The sequence below is a fragment of the Stegodyphus dumicola genome, chromosome X1 (assembly GCF_044657685.1).
Source record: "Stegodyphus dumicola isolate Sdum_Otavi_A_Nest chromosome X1, ASM4465768v1".
Lineage (NCBI taxonomy): Eukaryota > Metazoa > Arthropoda > Arachnida > Araneae > Eresidae > Stegodyphus > Stegodyphus dumicola.
Window position 1 is genome coordinate 195,259,569 of NC_140780.1, and position 22,480 is coordinate 195,282,048.

Here is a 22,480-nt window from a genome sequence, read left to right on the forward strand (position 1 = left end):
GGGACGAGATGGAATTAAAGAGGGTTAATGGACTTAATCTACTTTCGAGTATCTGAATATGCACTAATTACTCTGATTTTAATTAAATATTTGAAGTATTGGAAAGCATCTTAGAGTCACAGGGCTTGAATAAATGCAATGCTAAACTGGAAAAGTTTCGGTAATTATTTGAAATATTTATCTGCATTATTCTGGGCTAAAGTGATGTTAGAAGATATTTTTTAAAGTATACTTAATAGAGTATTTATTTAGTATAAATTCCTAACTTTAATGTGCAGTTTATTGCAGGTATTAGAAACTGCTTGAGGGTTACTTTATCGCAACTGATCACAAGTAATTACCGAATAATTATATTGGTGTTAAATGTCTTTATTACATTTATTCCTACAGTGTTCATTCTGCACCTCTGATCAAAGTCCAACAATGACAGAGTGGATAAAGCTTCTGAACAATGGTAGTTGGTCTTGAGCTGTATTCTCGGAGAACAGACTGACTGAAAGTTCTCTTAAATAAAACTAACAAACTAACATGCTTGATAAATCGTCTTGCGCACTAAGGATGTAACAAAAAAAAAAAAAAAAAATCAAGCCATTATGTTTCAACTTTTAGTGGATTGCCCGAACTTCACTTTGTAATCAGAAAATTCAAGAGAATAAATGTTTTCAATCTAAAATAAATAACGCATGTAATAACTTTCACAAAATTTTTATTGTACTTTGAAATCTACATTTGAAGATTTAAGAGAAATGATAAAAGATTTAAAAAAATCAAGCATTCTTAAAACTTACCAAGCTGAGAGAAAACTGTAAATGATAGAGGTTATGAATATTTTGCTGCAACTTTATTCTTCCTATACCTGCAAATAAAAAACAAGGCTATGAATAGCTTAGGGAATGATCAACCACAATGAACATAAGAAAATTTAGATCAGCGGTTCTCAACCTTTTGACTAATGCGTATCATCTAAACAAACACTGAAAACCTTTAGTACCACCACTGAAAATTACTACTACCACTACCACTCTTCAAAAAAGCTCAGATCGCACAAATTTACCAGTTTTAGAGAAAAAAACTCAGTCAAAATGTTGAGGTTTTAATTTTTGAATTTAATAGCTAAAAATAATTTGCTTTTTTGCGTACCACCGGTTGACAACCCCTGATTTAGTTGATTTATTTTCGTTCATTATCAGTGATAAATATTAAACGTATCTCACTTTGACACATTACTAACATTAATTATCACGATCAACATTATTTATTAAAACTATCATTTAGTTCTGCTACTAATATTGTACTGAATCAATAACTATTTCTAATTAATAAAATTACAATTGAATAATGTTGTCATGCTTGTTAATTAGAAAGAGAAAGCCAAGTTAGAAAACATCTGTTTTTCCTTCTTTTTTTAAAAAAAATATTGTGTTTCAGATATTTTTCTATCCTACCTTCTCACGGGTAACTATCACCAGTCTGCCCCACCAACCGATAGTGAAATGATATTACTTGAAATAATCTTTATCTAAACATAACATGCAGAAAATGTTATTATTTAAAAAAAATGTAAACCTTATCCGAAAATTAATCCTAGATATCCGCATCGCCTCATCAGTGATTAAAATCTCTTGTCTTAATAATGAAGAAAGCATTGTGTCACTGCATACCAATAGGATATTTTTAGCTGTTTAACCTAATTAGTACAATTTTTGGGGGTACTGCATTATTATTAATCTTTCTATTTTCTAGTTTTCCTCTTAATTTGCATATCTTTTGAAGCTATGAAAACTTTATTACTTTATTAATTTGTCTGCTTCTGCTGCTCAAATTTGGGGTTATGATATATTTTAATGCCTGCAAGCTTTATTCTCACAAAGCATAAATTTTAAGCTTCTATAAATTTCTTAATTCCGTTTCCCGTTCAGTTATTTTCAGTAGTGATAAATTACTACGACGTTGTCTGAAATGTTTGTTTGAAGAGTAACATTTGATTTACACATGTAGATAAATCCCAAATTCTAACTTAACTCGCTGTTGTGAGAATAAAACGCATAGATAACCGTTAATAGGTAGTTTGACGAAATGTTAACAATGAGTTTTTGGACAATCTTACTATTCAGTATGTATATTGCTTTTCTATATTTCTACAGGATTTTTTTAAAGAGAAATAGAGGTGAAAATTCGCTTTCAGTTTTTAGTTCTCCGTTTCGCTTAAACTATAAAAGAGACCTTTATTAGTGACGACATTTATCAAATGAATTCAGAATTCAATTATTTTTACTACTGAAATATTATGAACTGTCTTTTAAAACGATAAAACCGGAACCAATAATCTTATTTTAATTAAAGCCTAAAATTGAGCAAAATGATTTCACTCCACAAATTTTTTATTGGCCAATGAAAGAATGTATAAATATTTCACTGGTAATCCTCCCCACAGTCATTGCCAAATGCAGGGGAATCAATCTTTTTTCGTTTTTATTCCAGAAGTGATATCCCCTATTCCCCCTACTAAAATGCAACCCATTTTAGAGGGTGCCTCTGGGCCTCATTGTCGATGTCTTCAACACTGGGAGAGCGATTGTCAGAGTGCGTGAGTATCATCATTAATTCGGACTGGAGTGTCAGCTCAGGATTTTTGTATCGATCCCACTAGTGATAAGTGGCTTTTGAGAATTATTCCCCAATTACTCTATTCGCTGAGGGGGAAACTATAAGGGAGCTGGATGAATTTGACAAGATCGCCTACACAGCTTCTTGTTGTTGCTGCCACATGGGTAAAAAATTTTTCTTTAGCTGAGTCTTGCTGAGTTAACAAGAAGTCCCGTGTTTCTTCAACTGTTACCTAAAACTACCCTTCATTTCCGAGATATCTTTAAAATGCATTTAAGGCTACTGTGGCATAAACTTAAATTTTCTGAATTATTGTTTCTAAAAAAAATTTTTTTTTCTGTGTATCGAAAGTAACTTTGAGTAATCGAATTCCTGAGCTAACAGCTGCGGGGACAAAACTTCTCAGCTGTCATAAAGCATTCATGGAAAAGTATAAGTTATTATGAATACGAAATGTAAACTTTATTATGGGAATTAATCTGTTTTTAGTTGTTACTACTGTTTACTTACATAAAAGTATATTAATTTATTGAAATGATTTATAGAAGCTGGGCATCTAAACGTCGGCTAGCAAGACGGGTAAACCTGGAACAGAATTTTGGCAGAGCTGGCCACAGTACGTAACTGCAAAGCGAGATTACCAGAAGCTCTAGCTCTAAAACATTCGAACTCTCGACTTAAGTAGATAACAGCTAATTTGCATTCTGATGAGGTCTACGGAAAGAAGAAGTTAAAGTAAAGGTTCATATCATAGTAAGTAGTTAAATAACATAAAATCCTACAGAGGAAGGTACTCCATCGTGTCACTTTTTTGTGTAAATGAAAGAAGTGGGACAATTTAGGAAAATTAAGCAATATGCATATAAATGTTTTCCTTATTTATTTTGTAAGCAGTTTTGAACAGAACTCTTTCAAATAAAAGTAGCTTCAATGATTTCAAGACACTGGATGACAGCAAAAAAAGAAAAAAACACTGAAGTAGTTCAAGCTTAATACCTTGAAATTGTAGGTTTTTTATGAATGAAATGCATAAAACCCATTTTAGAAATTTATCGACATTTTATAGTGTCATTGCTCTATATCATTGCTTTCATTGTATGTCATTGCTTGCATATTTGTAAGCGCAAGTTATTTATCTGTGCAGGATATTTGTTAGCTGGGCAGCAAGAGGGCACTCGAAATACACGGCGAGTTGAAATTCTCTCGAGAGACTGGTGGCAGGGGAAAAAGTTGAGAGACATTCACTGCAACTTCCCATGTAGTTCTCCTTCGAAATGCTACCCGGAGCTGAAGCTTAGTAGTTTAGCTTAGTAGCTGGCGATTCCTAATATGCGTGGATGGAGGCACAGGTGCGGGCCTTGCTTCAACCTGTACCTTTAAACCATTTGAATACAGTGACACAAGGTGTAGCCTCATTTCCATATGCTAATTGTAGACGTTGAAATCAATCTTCTTGATTTAGCCTCACTTTAAAATCGCAGAAAATCAGACCTCGACAAGCTTCAGGTCTATTTTCTTTCTGGTCCAAATTATTATTCGTGTATCTGACAAATTCGCATATCTAAAATAATTGCTTTTTAGCGCATATTGTCGGTCCCTGTCTCAAAAATTTCAGAATTACCTTGTGAGATTGCTATTGATCTGGAAACTGAATTTAAGGTCTACAACCCAACTATATAAGTTAGCGAGTTATTGTTATGTCTGAAGTAGTATGACAAACACTTGAAAAGCTTTTAAAAACCTTTTTATTTAATCTGAACTTTAAGCATAAAAGACACGACTTGTTTTACAGATAAATCACCTCTCGTCTCGATGTAAACTAAACAATAACAGTCAAATTAATTTAAACGTTCATAAAGTAGTCTAAACCTATACAGTCAAATAAATAAGCTATATGCTGGCTCAATTAATTTTACGGGCTTATAAGTTTAAAGCATCGATTGCAAGAGAATACAAAATCCGTAATAATCCCTTTTAAATGGTGCTGGCGAAATTCTATTGGCTGGCGCGAGTGCCAGAAACTCTCTCTCTGTCTAAGATTCAAAATCCTCAGCTTATAATCTCTGAAAGATAATTTGCATTCTAGTGAGGAATACAGAAAGGAGAAGTTATAGTACAGTTCAAAATCATAATAACAGGTTATTTAACATATGAATCTTTCAAATTTCATAGAAAGATACAGTTTCTCCTTTCAGAAGAAAATAAATCAGTCAATGTGTATAGTCATTCAGCTCATAAGACTAATTGATTTTTTTCTTTGTTTTTAGCGGTTTTAGCTATTTTTTAGACATAAACAGCATACAGTTATTCACAATCAATTTGGGATATTATGCTGTCAAATAAAAATATAGTATTCAATATTAAATCAAGCTCTTTCGTAACTCTGATTTTTTAATGGCTTCTTAGTTTTAAATGCATTTTTTTACTATTTTTTATTGTTGCAAACAACAATTTATTTGTCGATAACACTAGAAATTTATTTTCTACTTTAAAATAAATGACTTTAAATGAAATTTTAAAATCAAGAAAACTAAAGTAAATCGTTTTACTTCAACTATTTCTCTTCGTCTACAAAAACAATTATCCTTCGATTGGAACTATCAGCTATCTTTATTAGTAAAAGAAACTTGGAAAAGAAATTATCTGCATCATTTTACATCATAGTTTTTTATCATAGCTTTCACTGAATAATGCAAATAAAATAAATTGCGCTACACTTCATTTTTCGATATTTAGTACTATTATAATTGTTTTACTTCACTGCTAGATCATCCCTATAATATAAAGCATCATCCCTATAATAAAAGAGGCACTCAAGTTATGTTTGAAGTCTTAAATGTATGTATAATAAAAGAGAGAGAGAAGACTGACAGAAAAGAAGGTGTGTGATTGAATATTAATACTCATTTGCAAAGTATGATATCAAATTTCATTTAACCACAAATCTGTCGTGGTAAAACTAAACAAGAAGAAGAAAGCTAAGCGTTTCTATATTAATGATAAAATATTCCTACAGTATGTTTATTATGATAATATATATATTATCGTAATAAACATACTGTACAATAATAACTGTACTATAATAAACATACTGTATATTTATTTATTTATACACTGAAAGAATTAGTTATTAAAGTACTATTATATATATACATCCTAAGAAATGAAGAGAAAAACTCTGAAATGAACCTTATTAAAAGTTAATTCTTTAGTAGATTGAGATAAAATTATGGAAAAAGAATTTAGTAGAAGTTTTAAATTGTAATGGAATTCATAACAAAAAACTCAAAATAGTAATAAATATATATATATATATAGAGAGAGAGATAACTATCGGTATTTGAGGAGAGAATGAGCGGAATATAGAGTTGTGTCAATTTATCAAATTAAAAATATACATATATCGCTCCCAGTTTGCTATTAAATGCCATACATAACCAATTATGAGATGTAATTTGTTTGAAGTGATAAATTATGAGCAAAAATCTCAGAAAGATAACGGATCTAAAAACAGAAAGAGAGCAATAAGCGAAACTGCCACCAAAAGCTTCATGTATTGGGTGCTAATTTCTCCGAAAACAACACACTTACCAAAATTAACCTTTGTGGCAGAATATACCAAAGCGATACTGATAATTAACCCCGATATACACAATGTTAATCACTTAAAACTTTGCGTAAAGCTGGACATAAATAGATTGGACGCTGTAACCTTTGATATGACACTGGCAGCCACAATCGGTAATTGGCTTCAAACTCTTTTTAACCAATCTCTCCAGCTTACTTGACGACTCCTGACGACAAAAGTTATTACAATGCCCCGAAAATGGCTTTAATTGCTTTTACTCCCTCACGGCGCAACATATTTCATGGTTGACAGATCTAATATTCCATTACGACCATTCTATATACTCAATATTTGTTGCTCAGTCAAAGCCCCCTTTTTTCCCCCCGAACCCTCAGAGCTCGCTGAAGATTTATATCGCTATAAAACATGAGATACTCTCACCTAGTCACTAATTTGGCTTTAGTTAATTAATAGCGATACTAAGTTGTTCACGTTATGAATATTTTAACAGTTAGCAGCTGTTTAGCTAATTGGATATTAACTTATAAATCACATATTTGTCAAGATAGGCTCTTTTCTTGAATTGCGCAATAATTAAAGACTCACTCCTTCTGTTCATTAAAAAGTGTTAAAAATAGTTTAGTTTCTGTTTTAGCATTAAAAGTTTTCAAATGGTTAGTCTTGAAATTGAGTAATGATCACGCTTCAAAATATGTGCGTCTTTGTAACATCATGTAAGGCACGAAAGATAAGATTTTTAGTCTGATTCAACTCAGATTATTTTCAGGATTAATTGTTCCTATTTGCCGGCAACTGTGAAACCAAGCCGTTTATTTACGCTTCGAAAGTTTACATGATTGTTTAGAACAATAATTTGAAATAGATGAAGCATTCTTATAAATAATAAATTCTTAAAAGTGCTTACATTCATTTGCTTCTATCTCTCTTTCTTCTTCTTCTTCTTTTTTTTTTTTTTTCTTCTTTTGGGAGAAAGATTTCTTTCTTTCTTACAAGTAAAAAAGTATAAAAAATACTCAAGAATACATTGCAATTGCCTTGCAATTACCTTCTATTAACCGGAGGAGGATTAACCAGCCTGGTCTAAGAAATGTGCTAAATTGGCTTATTGCAGAGAGATAAAAAACAAAATTACTATCAGGAATATTAGCGTAGCACCAACAATATACGGAAAATGTAAATAGAAGAAGAAAAATGCAAAAGATAACAACAGTTATAATAGATGACATTATAGCGTTTGGGAGTTGTTCTTATCCACAACAGTTCATAATATAACTGTTATTAATCCGAAATTTATAAAAACTGCGTACAGTAAAAAGCAAGCTTCAAACCGATGTTTTTTAGGCAAAGTCGAAATGAATGACGTTATTCATGTTTACTTGTGAATACTGTTTTTTAATGCCATTTGTAACTTAGTTTCTTCATTTCTGATAATCCGTTTTCTTCAGTTATTTGCAGTTTTTTCTTTTCGTTGTAAATGATGTTTTATTTTATGTTACCAAATGAATTTATTCTCCATATTTATAAGGTTAATAGTATTCAATGTGACGCATTGCCACTGCTGCTTCTGGTATGAACATACGAAGCGGAATTGCAAGTAAGAAACAAAATGCTCTAAGTGAGAAGAGTTAAAAGCTGCTTGTACAGCAAATAAAAGTGTTTGTATAACCTGCAAAAAGGCTAATGATCGTTTCAAACTCGGATTAAAGGTCAATCACGACGTAAGTTGAAATCGTACAACTGTACGAAGAGAGAAATGGAAATATTCAAACGAAAAATCAATTATGGGTAAGATACGAATCTCTTAAGTGAATACCCAGCTCTGTCAGTTATTCAACTAAGTGCAAAGATACTGAATGATGACACGATTTTGTCTTGCATCCAAGAACCGTATCAGTACAAAGGGGAAATTACGGGATTCCATATGAAATATCGGAAGTGCACAACAAGCGTTAATCCGAAAGCAGCAATAATTGTTACAAACCTAGGTCTCTCTGCTCTAGAGATTCATAACACGGAGTTCTCTGTAGCTGTTCTGATTTCAGGAAGTACGCCTTTAATTTTAGGTACAGTGTACTCTTCAGGCCGCTCGATGATATTCTGAACAGCATGAGCTGTATCGTCAGAAAATATGTAGATAACCACGGTTACCTTTTCCGGTGAAATTAATGTAAAAATCCCCTTTGGCGCCATTACACATGGCCCTCAGAGAGATCCAGATTTGTGACGTTTTGGCTACAACAGGCTTTACTGTCTGTAACGATTCAACGAATCTGGTTACTTGTACCGCCAATAGAAGGGCGTCATGAGTGAACCTTACCCTCATTAGATGCTATGGAAACCTGAAAATCCAAAACTGGATAATTGAAGATGGGATGACTTTGAGCAACCATCGAAAAATCACTTATGAAGTGTCAGAAGATACGTTGACGTTTCATACTAATCCAAATTCCAAAGTAACAAACACAAACTGGATCGACTTTCGGATAAAACTATCAGATGGCTTCTAGCAAAATAGCAGCCTCAACTCAACAGCAGCTATAAGCAGGAAAATCGATATGGTAACTAAAGCATTGCACAAAGCATTTAAAGATAACGAAAAGTCAAGGAAATGTATCCGGCTTCATTTAAATAATCACCCTTGGTTGAGCATGCTTTTTCGATACAGAGGAAGAAAGTCAAAGCTTGGAGGAGGAAGTGCCAATCCCAAACTTAGAGTGAAGAGGAAAGAGCAAGGCTAAGACAAATCTACAAGAGAGAAGATACGCTCTATAACCGCAACATCTACAAAGCAAAATTAACGAGCTGGAATTCGTATTGGGAAATTATCTAACCCACTTCTCCCTTCGGCATCTACTGCACAAGTGCCAAGGAGAGTCTAGCTCCACTCCAACTCTGTCAAATCCATAAAAATGATGGCACTCTAACAAAAGATGTTCAAGAGACAATTAGTTACATTGTGGAATATCACTTTCCGAATGATGATCCTACCACAAACTGATCAGAGAAAAAGCAGAGTCCTCTCTTTTTAACACCCCCAATGATCTCAGTTTCATCTGCGACGAGATCAGGGCGGTTATCGCATCAGCCAAGGAGAGGCTAGCACCGGACCTAGACAGCATCACACTGGAATGTGTTGAAGAATTGTATATGACAAATAATGATTTGTTCCTCAACATCATGAATGCATGTCTTGATCTGGGTTATTTCTCAGACTCTTGGGAAAAAAGCGAACTTATTTCTATCCCCAAAAGAAGGGAAGGTCAAATCAGATTTGCGTGCCTACCGCCCGATTTGTTACATATTCGCCTGGAGCAAGATTTTACATAAACTGCTGGCTCAAAGACTGACTCATCACCTTATCAGTAACGACCCTCTAAATCCACTTCAATACGAATTCACCTGTGTTAAAAACACAATAGATGCTTTGAACAATTTAGTGAAAATAATTAAAGAAAATCGCAGAAGGAATTAGCAAAAATACCTGTATGATTTAGTTGGATGTGATGTTGGCTTTTAACAACTTGTGGTAGCCACGTATCCTATCTACACTCATGGACCTGAAATGCCTTATTAACGTACTCCTAAAGGAGTACTTAAACAATACAGAAGTGGCTTATAATCATGACTGAGTGAATAGCATAAAGCTTACTACAAACGAGCCCCTCAAGCGTTTAACCTGTTAACCTGGGTCCGATCTTATGGAACATTATAGCAGATACGGCATTGAATTTAGACCTAGGAGGAGATGCAGAACTGCAGGATTACGCGGATGACTTTGTGATCATAACTGGAGGAGGAAAGAGGACCACAATATAAAAGAGAGCAAGGCATGCTTTGGACATTCTAGAAAACTGGATTAAAAACTTCAAACTGAATTTTATCAAGGAGAAAATTTATGTGATCACGTTCCCCAAAGGGACTAAGTTAATCCGCCATCCACCAAGGCTCAATTAGATGAACACTCTGATCCGAAACAAGAATACTGTGACTTTCAGACATATGCACCCTCGAACTTCAAGGTGCTTAATGAGAACTTCCTGTTTTGTTCAGAGACAAAATGGACAGCAGAACTTTGAAGAAAGGTGCAGCGGAAACCCCCTGGGATAGTTCCGGACATAAGGGACTAATTAAGTTTCTTTTCCAGGTTGTAACAAAAACGAAGAGAGAGCTTTTTGAAAAAGCTTTTGATGCTGTAAACGAGTGAAAGCAGACGCATATTAGCGTCGTTGCTGCGTCAGCGGCCTTTTGTATGAATTATGGTTAATATGATTCAATAATTTTAATATTTATTCAAGAATTTCTTTTTAAGTTTTCAAAATAAATATTTAAAAAGACAACCTGTTTTTCCTTGCACCCAACACGGGTGTTCTGACGTTACAATACCTTAAAATACTTAGGTTTCTTTCTGGAGAAGCTGTCATGGATACAACATCTGACTGAGATTAGGAATCGAACTCATGCTCTAGTAAATAGTCTGAACCGTTTCATGGCCCAGAGATGGGGAACTGAAGGCAAAATAATGAAATAGCTCTACACAAGGGCAATAGAAAGAATTCTTTATGGCTGCCCCATCTGCTGGCATTACAACAAAACTGTAAGATTCGCAAATAAACTGCGGCAGATACAAAGAATATGTAACTAAAGAGTTCAACACCAGGCCGACGACAAAATTTTAAGTGTTAGTAGGAGCCCTTCCATCAGATCTCAAAGCGGACAAAAATTTTAAAAAAATAAAAATTAGATAGACGCATTACCGGGAAGAAGTGAAGCTCAGAGACAGAACTATCCCAGGCATGGGAATTGAAGAATTTCAGCTGTGATGGGACGGCATCCAACTCTAAAGGATAATATAAAGTGGCAAAAAGAGCTTCCAAAAGGCTGCGGAATAGAGATCTTTACGGACGACTGAAAGAACAAGGACCAATTCGGAGCAGGATTCTTGGTTTGCAGTTATAAGCGGATCACAGAAACTCGGAGACTAAAGGCACGTCCACACGAGTACGCGAGCGATATAAATGACACAACGAAACGCACGGCGCCGGCAAAAAGTCATCCAAACGAGGACGCGAGCGAAGTCTGCGTTTACCATATAAAATTATTGAAGAGAAAAATATCATGTAGCCCTCATAGAAGGCTGCAAGTTTAAAGTGTTTTCTGTTTCGTAGTCTGGTCAAAAGAATAACACACTCGGTTAGTTTTATAGTGAAATTTTGTTGATTAAGCAAATTTAACAACTCGGATAGTAAGATTAAACAGTTATTATACGAACAAATAATTTTTTATACAAATTAAGGTTTATAAAATTGTTTTGGTTTTTAAGATTTATAAAACTGTAAAAAAATTTAATTTATAAAATATATAAAACAGTATATAAAGAGAATTAAATGACCATTCACCATATAATAAAGTTAGCTTCATATTTTTTAATCTCCCCCCTCACTTCACTTGCTTGTTTATGTGAGGTATGGGAGTAAGTGTAACGGAATCTGCGTAATAAGGAAAGTGTTCTATAATTTGATTATTCTCCTTATATTATAACACAAATAACTTCGAAAAAAAGGTTCATCCAATAAAATTCTAAAGGTATGCTGTTTTAAATATTTTTAGTAGAATGTGACGTTAGCCCAAATGCTCTCAAAACGTGTATGTGCCTGTAAACGAAAAAAAAGACGCCCATTTGGGAGTAATCTAAAATCTGAAAGCGTTTAGATTTTTCTTTTGATTTTCTTTTTATTATTTCTTTTTTTTTTTTTTTTTTTTTTTTATTTTTGAATTTAGAAAAAGGTTCAAATTTTGGACAATTTGTGTTAAATTATGTAGAGAATAAAATATGCAATGAGGTAAAAATAAAGAAATAATTTTTACAAGAGATGCATATGTATCATTACATAATGGGTTAATTAATTGTTTCTGTTTACAGTACACATTTTAAAACAAAATGGAAAACTATAATCATAGGTAAAATAAGAAATGAAAAAAATTATAATAAATAGATAAAGTAAGAATAAAATTATTCATAATAAAATATAGGAAACACGTTTCAAAATGAGGAAAGCTAACTTTAATTTAAAATCGCTACGGCTTAGCGTTCGAACTCGCAATCGTTCCGTTTGCAGTTCAGCGCGCTGACCACTCAGCTATCTGTGATGTCAGTTTCTGTGAAATATAATGTAACAAGTAGAAGTCATCGCAAAGGTAATTTAATTAACATTCAATAAATGAGAGCTGTATGACTTAAGTTGTAACTGTCCTCGAAAGTTTCGTAACTGTATTTTATTGACTACGCTTTCACAGTCAACTGCTTTATTTTAAAAATTGTTATATTATTGAAGTTAGTATTTGGTGTATTTAATATTGGGATACTTATAGAGCTTCTTGTTCGACAAGAAATAACGAACTTTTGTAATAATTAAGGAGAATTTTCTGAGGCAGAAAATTTGATTTTGTAGAAACTGTAATTTATTTAGGTTCCTATTATTTACGATGTTTATACAGGTGAAGCATATGGATATACTGGTTAGATCATAGCTTTATAAATGTACAGTTTTCCTTCTTAATGAGAAGTTGAAATTTATACCAATCTATATAGTTTGAAAGAATTGAGGATGCTTTAAAAAATTATGATTATTTTATTCCTGTGGACAGTTACGATCTCTTTGGGAAAAGAAAAAAAAAAAAAAAAAACTCATCGCTATGTGGTTCCGACACCATATTGAAAAGTGTAAACAAGGAGTTTTTTCTGACTGTGGCATGTGATAAGATCTCAGCTATTGGTTGTTCATTCACGTCGGGGGCGAAAAAGGCTGAACATGAGTGAACTCAGTTTAACGTCTTCTGCGTTATGCGAATTTACGCCTGCGGGAAAGAAAAAAATAGCGCAACTACGTCGCGAGCGTACTCGTGTGGACGGGCCATTAGACTAAATAGTACAAGCTAAATCTTCCAAGAAACGCTCAGCAGTTCCAAAATCACGCTCTTAATAATACGAGCACTGCAAGAGCTAATTAACACGGAGAGCAAGATTTGCCTAGTAAAACTTAATTGGATTAGAGCGCACGTCGAAATTGACTGCAACGAGGCAGCTGATCAAACAGCGAAGGATGCCTTAAAAAACAAAGCCTGGATTATGATCTTCTAATATCAAAGCAGGTTATGAAGAAGAGACTTACAGAAGCAGCCATTGAGGAATGACAAGAACGAAGGACTACTCAAACGTTTCACCGAAGAGACTGGGAACGGACTTTCTCCTAGTGTTTGCAGAAACTAATCAGGGGAAATTCCCAAGCTATTTTAAGCGTTTTCTTAAAAGAAATGTGAAGTGTGATTGTAGAGTGGAAGCTGAGACAGCTGAGGTAATACATCTAAACTGTCCACTACTCTCACCATTCTGGAGAGAGTATCTTCCGAGTTCTGCAAATAGAATCTCCAAGAAGGATTTGTTCTTCAAACCCATATGTGCGGCTGGGGTAAGAACAATAGTGAACTATGTGCTTGAAAACGAGGATAAACTAATTGTAGAGAGATAATCAACTTGGTATATGAATAACATTGACAATAATTGTAGAAGGTTTCTATTTTCCATCTGTAGAACCAAGAATTGTAGAAAGAGAAGCTTCTTTCCATCTGTATAACCATAACGTAGAGTGTGCACTCTACCCTGTACATCTGCATATATGCTTTTTATCGTATATTACAGGTTATACATAAAAGAATACATATGCTTGAAATAAAGGACCAGTCCCCAAAATTGGCGAGGTTGACAAATCCTTCCAACTTGGGATGTGTCGCATCCGGCACGCCCTTAGTCTTAACAGGCCGCTTGGTGCTAGTGTACGACCCGTAAATTGTTTCGGCATTTTATTCGGCAAGGGGTGTCTAAATTTAACTCCCCGTTATGTTCTTAATTGAACGGGGTGGAGCATTAAAATTATTATTATTATTACTTTTGATCATAAAGATAGAGTCCCACCCGCTAACTGTGCAGCTTCGCCCAGTTTTCATAGATTACACCCAGGGAACGGATCCGAGGGTCTGTCACTCCTCTTCAAATGCCACAAAAATACTCGAGAAGACTTGCGGCTCGCCAGTGTTTTAAGTACCTCTATGTCGCCCAGACACTACGCACTTACAAACTTCTGTACTTTCTTCAGTATTCGAATCAGAGCCTAACGATGCGGCAGCCAACATCATTAACCGCTATACATATTACGATGTTACTGAGTAAATATAACATTATAAAGCAGCTAAATATTTATCTTGATCTCAGTTCGGAAAAGGGAAATAAACTATTATTTTTTTTTTTTTTTTACAAATGGCGGGCACTTGCCTATAACGGCATTGGCCACTACTAAGGCCAGAAGTGACAGCCATTTTAATATGGAGGCATCTAATAGGCGACCACCGTTACCTCCTATGAAGGGACAGACAATTTTACATCCATGCCTTCTCCGGGATTCGAACCCGAGCCCTTTTGGTATCGCAGTCAGGCTTCCCTAACCACTATACCGTCTGGGCGGCTCTAACTAATATATTTACTAAAATATTTCCTTCTGCTTCTAGAGGGATTGACAAACAACAATGAATTAATTCATTTACAATTCAAAAGATTAAATTCAGACCTTAGCCACCTTGGCTCTACTGTCTGCAAGATTACTTCAAAGAAATTTTCAAGCAGAGGAAAACTTATCAACTAGTAGAAATAGTGCTAAAGCCGATAACAATAGAAGAGTTTCATTACGGCCGACAGAAATTGCCAAAGCTCTCTCTTCATCTCTCTTAAACTTTGATTTTTTCTCCTACTTAAAATTCTTCTCACTTACATATTCTGGTAGAGTAAATAAATCAATAGTAATATAGGACAGCTTTCAACGTAAGAAATAATGTGTTAATTAAAACAAACCTTGCAGATTTAACTGCTCAAAAATTCAGACAATTGTGTTTTTGAGCAGTTTAATGTGTATACTCTCTCCTTCACTCTTAAGCTTAAATTCTTTCACCTACTTAAAATTCCTTTCGTTTAAATATCTAGTAAAGTAGACAAAACAGAGGAGTATAGGAGAGCTTTTGAAATAAAAGATAAGGGACTAATTAAAACAAGCCTCGCATATTAAACTATTCACAAATACAGGCAAATTGTCAACAGTAATTTTCTATTCGTTGTAATGCATGTTATCACTGTTTCCTGTTTTGTTTTAAGACCTCGAATTAACTGTGAATTCGTATTAATTGTCCTCGGTGTTAATGACTGTAAATTGGGCGTTGGCTACGTATCTAAAGTTACCATATTTTTATGCTGATATGTATATATATATATATATATATAATGAAGTTCAAATATATTCAAAGCAGATTCAAATATTACACACAGTTTGAAAAAAAAAAAAAAAAAAAGAAGAACTGGCATAAATATTGCAAAAATCACTGTATTAAATAACTATAAAAAGAGTCAAATGCAAGAGAATACTGAATATATATATGTGTGTGTGTAATAAAAACAAATTTAGCAATATGATGTTGTAAGATAAGCTGATGACGTAGAATGCAGAATTGTTGAATTCGTAATGAACAGCAAGAATTTTGCATGCGTTAAATGTTGATCTATAATGAATAGGAAACTGACCGCCCAGACTTGTACCTATTTCAAAATGTTTACATTTTTGATAGCTCTGTAGTAAGAAGAGAACAATAACGCAGCAGTCTAGCTGGGCTGAAGAGTTAGAAAGCAAGTGCAGTTGCATTCAGTATGAAATCTTAATTCATACTGGGTTGCATTTGATTGGATAATTAATAATGCTGTAAATTTATTACTTAAATTTTAGTTCCATTTATGTCATCAGCGTAATCAGTTATGCAAGAATCATATGACATGGATTAGTCTCGAAATGACGAAGTGCCCTAAAGGGTTACTATTTTTAGAATAGAGAGTGGAAATATCAAATTAAACATTTAGGGGCAATTTTCAAATTAAACAATTAAACATTAATTATAATACATCTTTTAGATATGGTTTTATCTTGCATATTTATGTAAGATAAAAAATATGCAAATCAAAATAATTTAAACTAGCAATAGCTTCTTAATTCCTCCTCTCTATTCTAAAAATAATAATGCCTTTTCTGAACTGCGCCATTTTTAGATCAGTCCATATCATATGATTTGCATAACGCTGGTGGCGTAGCTAATTTCGAACTTAAACCGAAACCCTTCTCGGAATAAGCTAGTATATTGGATTTAAGTGCGCACTTTTGCTTCTACCTCTCTTGCCGTTAAGATCCTGGCGTGCTGCTTTTCTTCCTATCGCTAAAGTAACAATAATTTAAATGTTCTTGAATATTCACGATTAGAGTACGAAATGAATTGTGGCCGCAAATGTCAATTGAAATAAAGATGAAATAGAAGATATATATATATATATATAGTATATGTATATATAGAGAGAGTAATGTATGTATGTCTAGTCAAAGCCAAAAATTTGCAGTAGTTTAGTGACTAATACAGAGTGCTGTCAGAACAAACTTATTAATGGCCAAAATAAACAAATTTTGTTTTGTGGTTGCTCTGTACTAGTAAGCCACGGTTCTCGTGCGGCTAGAGGTTGCCGCCATGACGTAATAGAGCAATAGATGATGCAACCAGGGAGCCTTTGATGTGTCGCCGCCGCCATCTTGGATCACGTGACAACCGAAAGTCTTGGATTCACAACCGAAAGTGACATAGTCATGTTTTGAATGACGTCATGCATAGTTTCGTTTTTATTCTGTGGCAACGAACCTGTTTTTTTAAATTCTTATTTTTTGGGGCAACGGCAATATTTTTTTTATGTTTATGGCAACGAGCTCTTGAACCACGTGTTTGGGATGATATTTTTATTTTATTAATTGTTTAATAAGTGATTATTCTTGATTATGTTTAATTATTTAATCTTTTTAATTATTAATCAACATTTTTAATTATTTTATGTATCGTAATTTTTAATTATTTAATTGGTCATTATTTGTAATTATTACCTTTAATTAATTTTTATTGAATTTAATATCATTTTCCCTGAATTTAAAAAATAACCCCACGGACGGGATTCGAACCCGCCATCTCTTACATAAGATCTTGCGTTTTAACCACAAAGCTATGCTTTATCTCTTGGATCTTGTTTAATTTTGTGCAGAGGAAACCGCCATGATGTCACTAGGCTGCACGAACCTGCTTTGACATGAAAACCGCGTCACACATTTGTTTTTCACGACGGCGAACGAATACAAACTTGATGACCAATCAGATTCTTCTTAATAATATTCCTTTTGTAACCACCAATGAGCATGTTTATTTCTTGAAACGGACTAACCTTTCTAAATCACTCTGTTCTTTGTGTTTTAAATGTAGGATTTTCCCACAGTTTAATTATTATTATTATTAGGACATTTTTAATTGTTTTCTTTTTTCTTCTTATTCTTACTTAATTTATTAATTTTTCATTCCCCCTTTTTTTTTTCCTTTCCAAACATAAATTTTATTTTTTACTTCCGCAAATTGACGTTTATTTCTACAAAAGTGAATTTACATTTTCTTTTTACTTTTTATTTTGCAAAAAGTTTTTTTTTTTTTTCCAAATTTATTTCTTTTAGTATTTTTACTTTAATTTTTTTTTTTATATTTAACTTTCTTTTACAAAGGTAATATTTATTTTTACGAATTTAATTTTTCCTTTTCACTCTTTTATTATGCAAAAGTTTTTTTTTCCAAATTTATTCTTTTTCGTATATTTACTTTAATTTTTTGTTTAAACTTTTTTTGGTTTTAAAAAAGTAATATTTGTTTTTACAAATTTAATTTTTACTTTTCGCTTTTTATTTAAAAAAAAGTTGTTACTACATTTCTAGCTTTATTTTTTTACAAACGTAAAATTTATTTTCATAAGTTTAATTTTTTTTCAGTTTTTTGTTTACACAAATGCAGTTTTAGTTTTTATTTTTCCCTTATGTATTTTACTTCCAAAAGTAAATTTTAACTTTTTTTTGTTACATTTTTATTTTATCCTTAACTTTTTCTCTTGTTTTAAATACAACATGATGTTACATTTCCATTTCTCCAAACATAAACTTACCTACATTTCTTTGTCTACGAAATTTTAAGCTGGAATTTACATGCATGTTATTTCTCTGGACGAATAAATGTTCATTCTATATAGTTTAACTGGAAAACTACATTTCTTATTTTTTATACTACTAAGTTGGAGGTACTCAGAACTTTCTCTTCTAATGTATTGTACTAACTATTAATGACTGTATTAATATTTTGGTCAACTATACAAAACTTCGAGGATTCTCTTTTACACGTCTTACCTTTATCCAAAGGATACACCAAACTATGTCTGTCAAATGTAAATTCTGCACTTTCCATTTACACATTTACCTTGATATTTAACTCATAGAACATAGTCATGATGTATTTCTGATTTCTTTTCAAAAAAAAATTAAATACAGACTTACACAAATTTCGTTATTCCAAGACCTACTGACTTTAAACAAATCTTATAAGGAGCAATAAATTTTCATGGTATGAAGCCTTCTCAAACCAATGCATGGGGCATTTCTACCCAGTTAAGTTTAGATACGTGCCAATTACTTCATTTCTTCTTATTTTTTTTCTACAAATATTTATACGTATATATTCAGAACACTCCTTTTTATTCAGTAAGATTCATGTATACTACTAACACAAATTTTGTTAACTCTTTGAAATATTTTACAAAAATATCTTTATCTTGCACACATCCTACTTAAATCACCAAACTTACACTGAAACTTGATATTCCTTCATGTGGAAACGTCACTCGGATTCTTATATGATTCCACCATTTACCGCAGAAATTTATAGGCACTACTATATTTGAACTTATCACAGCCTTACGCTCTTAACAAGGTACATAACATAGAATTAAACTTCGAACTACAGAGAGGAATATCCACATTGTAACGTATTATTTTAAATTTGAATATTATAGCCACATTTGTGAAGTAGAACTTAAAGTCTATACTACACATGGAATTAATATTCAGCCATGGAAATGAAACCTTGTCGTCTTTTTCCCCAACTTGGAATATTTTTTTCAACCACTAAGTATTATTATTAATTTTTACAGAAGCTTATAGCTTTTTAACGTATTCATTGTAACTTAACTGAAAGATACCCATATTTCATATTGACAATAATTTATTTAGCACTGAACTCTTACAGTCTTTTGAAGTACGAAATTAAATTCATCATACCTGACAAATAACTCCTACATAGTTATGATACATTACACAACATATTGAGTAGAGTTCCAAATAATGATCCAACATTAACTTGAAAGAACAAACACTTAAAACTAATTGACGTAAAGTTAATTTAATTAACTTAAAAGATCAAACACAGTCATTTTATGATAGAAATTTCAAACTGACATTGCTTAATAATGAACTATTACAGGCTTTTGGCATACTCATAGATAGTAAATAAAATTACACACAAATAATCATACATAATAGGTAATAATGACAGAATCTCCATATAATAATTTACTGTAGTCACCAACTTTAAAAATTTTAACGCATTTTAGTATGACTTATTATAAGAAAACAACACTTTCAAAAAAGCATTATTTTAATTAAGCATTGGAGCCACACAATTCTGCGCACATGTATAACATTTTTATTTATGACGAGCATGACACATATTAAGTAAATAAAATACATTTCACAAAGTATGAAACACATTTTTCTTTTAACCGCCTGTATTCTTAAGAAAAGATGCAGTATGGAATGCTTAGAACTACTCGGTGCCCCAGTTCCTCATTTCCTCCACGCATTGATCAAAATATATATGTATTTAAAATAAGTTAAACCAATTCAAATACAAGTATACAAAGAGGCATACTTCACAAATTAGAAAAAAGATAGGTAGGCAATGAACTTAAGTGATAAATACAGAAAAGTATGTAAGGACCAAGAAACAAAAATGTATTCTTGGAGAAGTTTTTAAGATTAACTTGCTCTATTTTTGCAAATGGGTTGCATTTTCGTTCCAGATTAAGCAAACGTTCAAGATAATTCTTGTATAACTAGGTATTTTATTCACACTTGTTAGTAATGTAATTTATTAGAACAGTGGCAGACATATAGGAGAAGTATGCCATATCCATGGAAAAACATTTTTCCCAAGCCAGACTGTAACAGTGAACTATAAAATGGATAATAAAATGCCACATTTCCAACAGAATTAGTATCTGAGTATGCAAAACATGAACAAGAAATGAATATTTTTTCTGAAAATGTTCCGAATGTGATAAGTCAGCAGTAAGAACCATGACTAGTTTTACGAACAGGAGCATGAAAAATAATGAAGAATTTTTAATTTTATTTTGTCCTTAGTACATTTACCTATACTAAATTCCATTTGGTTGACTGTACTCTACATTTGGGCACAAGCTGATAAAGCAGATTGATTTTTGTGTTTTAAAGCTTCAGATTCAGAAATATTACGACTTCAGAAATAATACAACTCAAAAGCAAAATGATTAAAACGACAAGAGAATATACTGTAAGCAAGCGAACGTGATAAATTACTCTTTTCGTTCATTTTTCATGAAGTCATAGATCGGTAGCAAAATTTTAATGCACTGTATGTGAACTATGATTTTTTTTTTCAAATTTATTACGATCACTATTTCCATTTACGTAGACTTTAAGAAAACATTTTATGTTAATTTACCGTTTTTCCTGAGATTTATCTACGTATTTACTTAATTTTTGCATTTTGTTTACAATTATAATACCCAAAGAACGTAAGAGAACATTTTTCTTGAAAATGTGCATGTTTTTTCCCAAACGTTATATCTTTCATAGCTTTGAAGTGATCTATTAAGCACATAGTTATCTTGTATTGCTCTGACAGCTGTTGGTCTTGCCAATGTCTGAGAGAAGTCACGAAGCCAAAGAATTTAAGTAATATATTATCAAAACGCAGAACTTTTACTGCGTTTTTGATGAAAACTGAATAAATTTAGTAGTTCATTACCAGCTTAGGAACCTTTAACTATTTTTCTATTCGAAAAAACCACACTCAGGAATTATCATCAAGAATCATCAAGATTTTCCATACAAATATATTTTTTCTACCTTTCATGCCATAACATTTTTAATGAAATTTGATTCATTGCTAGATAGTTAAATGTTTGTTATTTTTTCGCATATGAATGCATTTCGTGTCTCACATACGCTCATTACATATGATTTAACAAAATTACAAACAAATTAGAAGTTAAGTGAATATTTCCTGAAGACGGAAGTTATTTACGGATGGTTGTGATATGTTCGTGTTTTCATAAACCGTTTTTTGGGAAGTACCTTATAACCTTTTGAACATTTTGAATATTACTGCCACTACAAATCAATGAATTTTCAAATATTTTCTTATTTATCTTTTACAACGTTTTGTAAAGATCTGGGAACAAAATTTTATTAAATAGTTATATTAGTTGATTTAATAACTTTTTTACACGTTTGGAAGTTTTAACTTCAACAACACTACCACGCTGAATCAGAAATTAAGAAAAGAATTGGAATTTTTATCTTAGTACGCTACAGGAATAGATTCATTTTCTCTAACACTGATGTATTCGAATGTAGATAATGGAGACTTTTAACCCGGCTCATACAGACTTTGAATATTTTCTATAAGTCACCAAGAATCACTGACTTGCATTGTCGTAGATTTTTCTCATGAAGTCTATTTCTTTCTTAAAAGTAGTTTATGTACTAATTTCATTAGAAACATGTTCAAGGAAATGTCTCATATTCATAAGAAATATCAGTGCTTTGATTTAAATTACTAGGAAACTAAGAATTATTGTTTTGCAAATATGTTTCCCTTTGACTCGAAAGTTTCTTCTTTATCATATTCGAAATGAACAAGTAACGGTACAAAACTAATATATTCTATTGATGAACCACTGTTATATTTTAACTTATTGTATTACATACCAAGTGACTATGAGAATAAAGTCATATTTCCCCTAACTACTCATTTTTCAAATAGAATTTTACTAACGCACATATGTATTTATTGCACTTTTTAATAACATCTTAAAGGCTAAAATGAGTGTTTCTTTACCAAATTTGTACTTTCTGACTTCATTCTACTGAAACGAAAACATTCATAACTTCTTGCGAAGAAACATTTGTACATGTTATACTTTTTGATTAATTTTCATACCACTTGATTATCTTTGAAAATTTGTTTCCCAGTCCA

General features: G+C 32.4%; 1 long non-coding RNA gene across 1 annotated transcript in view; it reads right to left on the reverse strand.

Moving 5' to 3' along the window:
* Positions 1-728: 728 nt before the first annotated feature.
* Positions 729-22,480, reverse strand: part of LOC118191269 (uncharacterized) — a 435,608-nt gene continuing 413,856 nt past the window's right edge. Inside the window, exon 4 of the long non-coding RNA XR_015038557.1 lies at positions 729-856. This is a non-coding gene — a long non-coding RNA (uncharacterized LOC118191269). The remainder of the gene's footprint in view (positions 857-22,480) is intronic.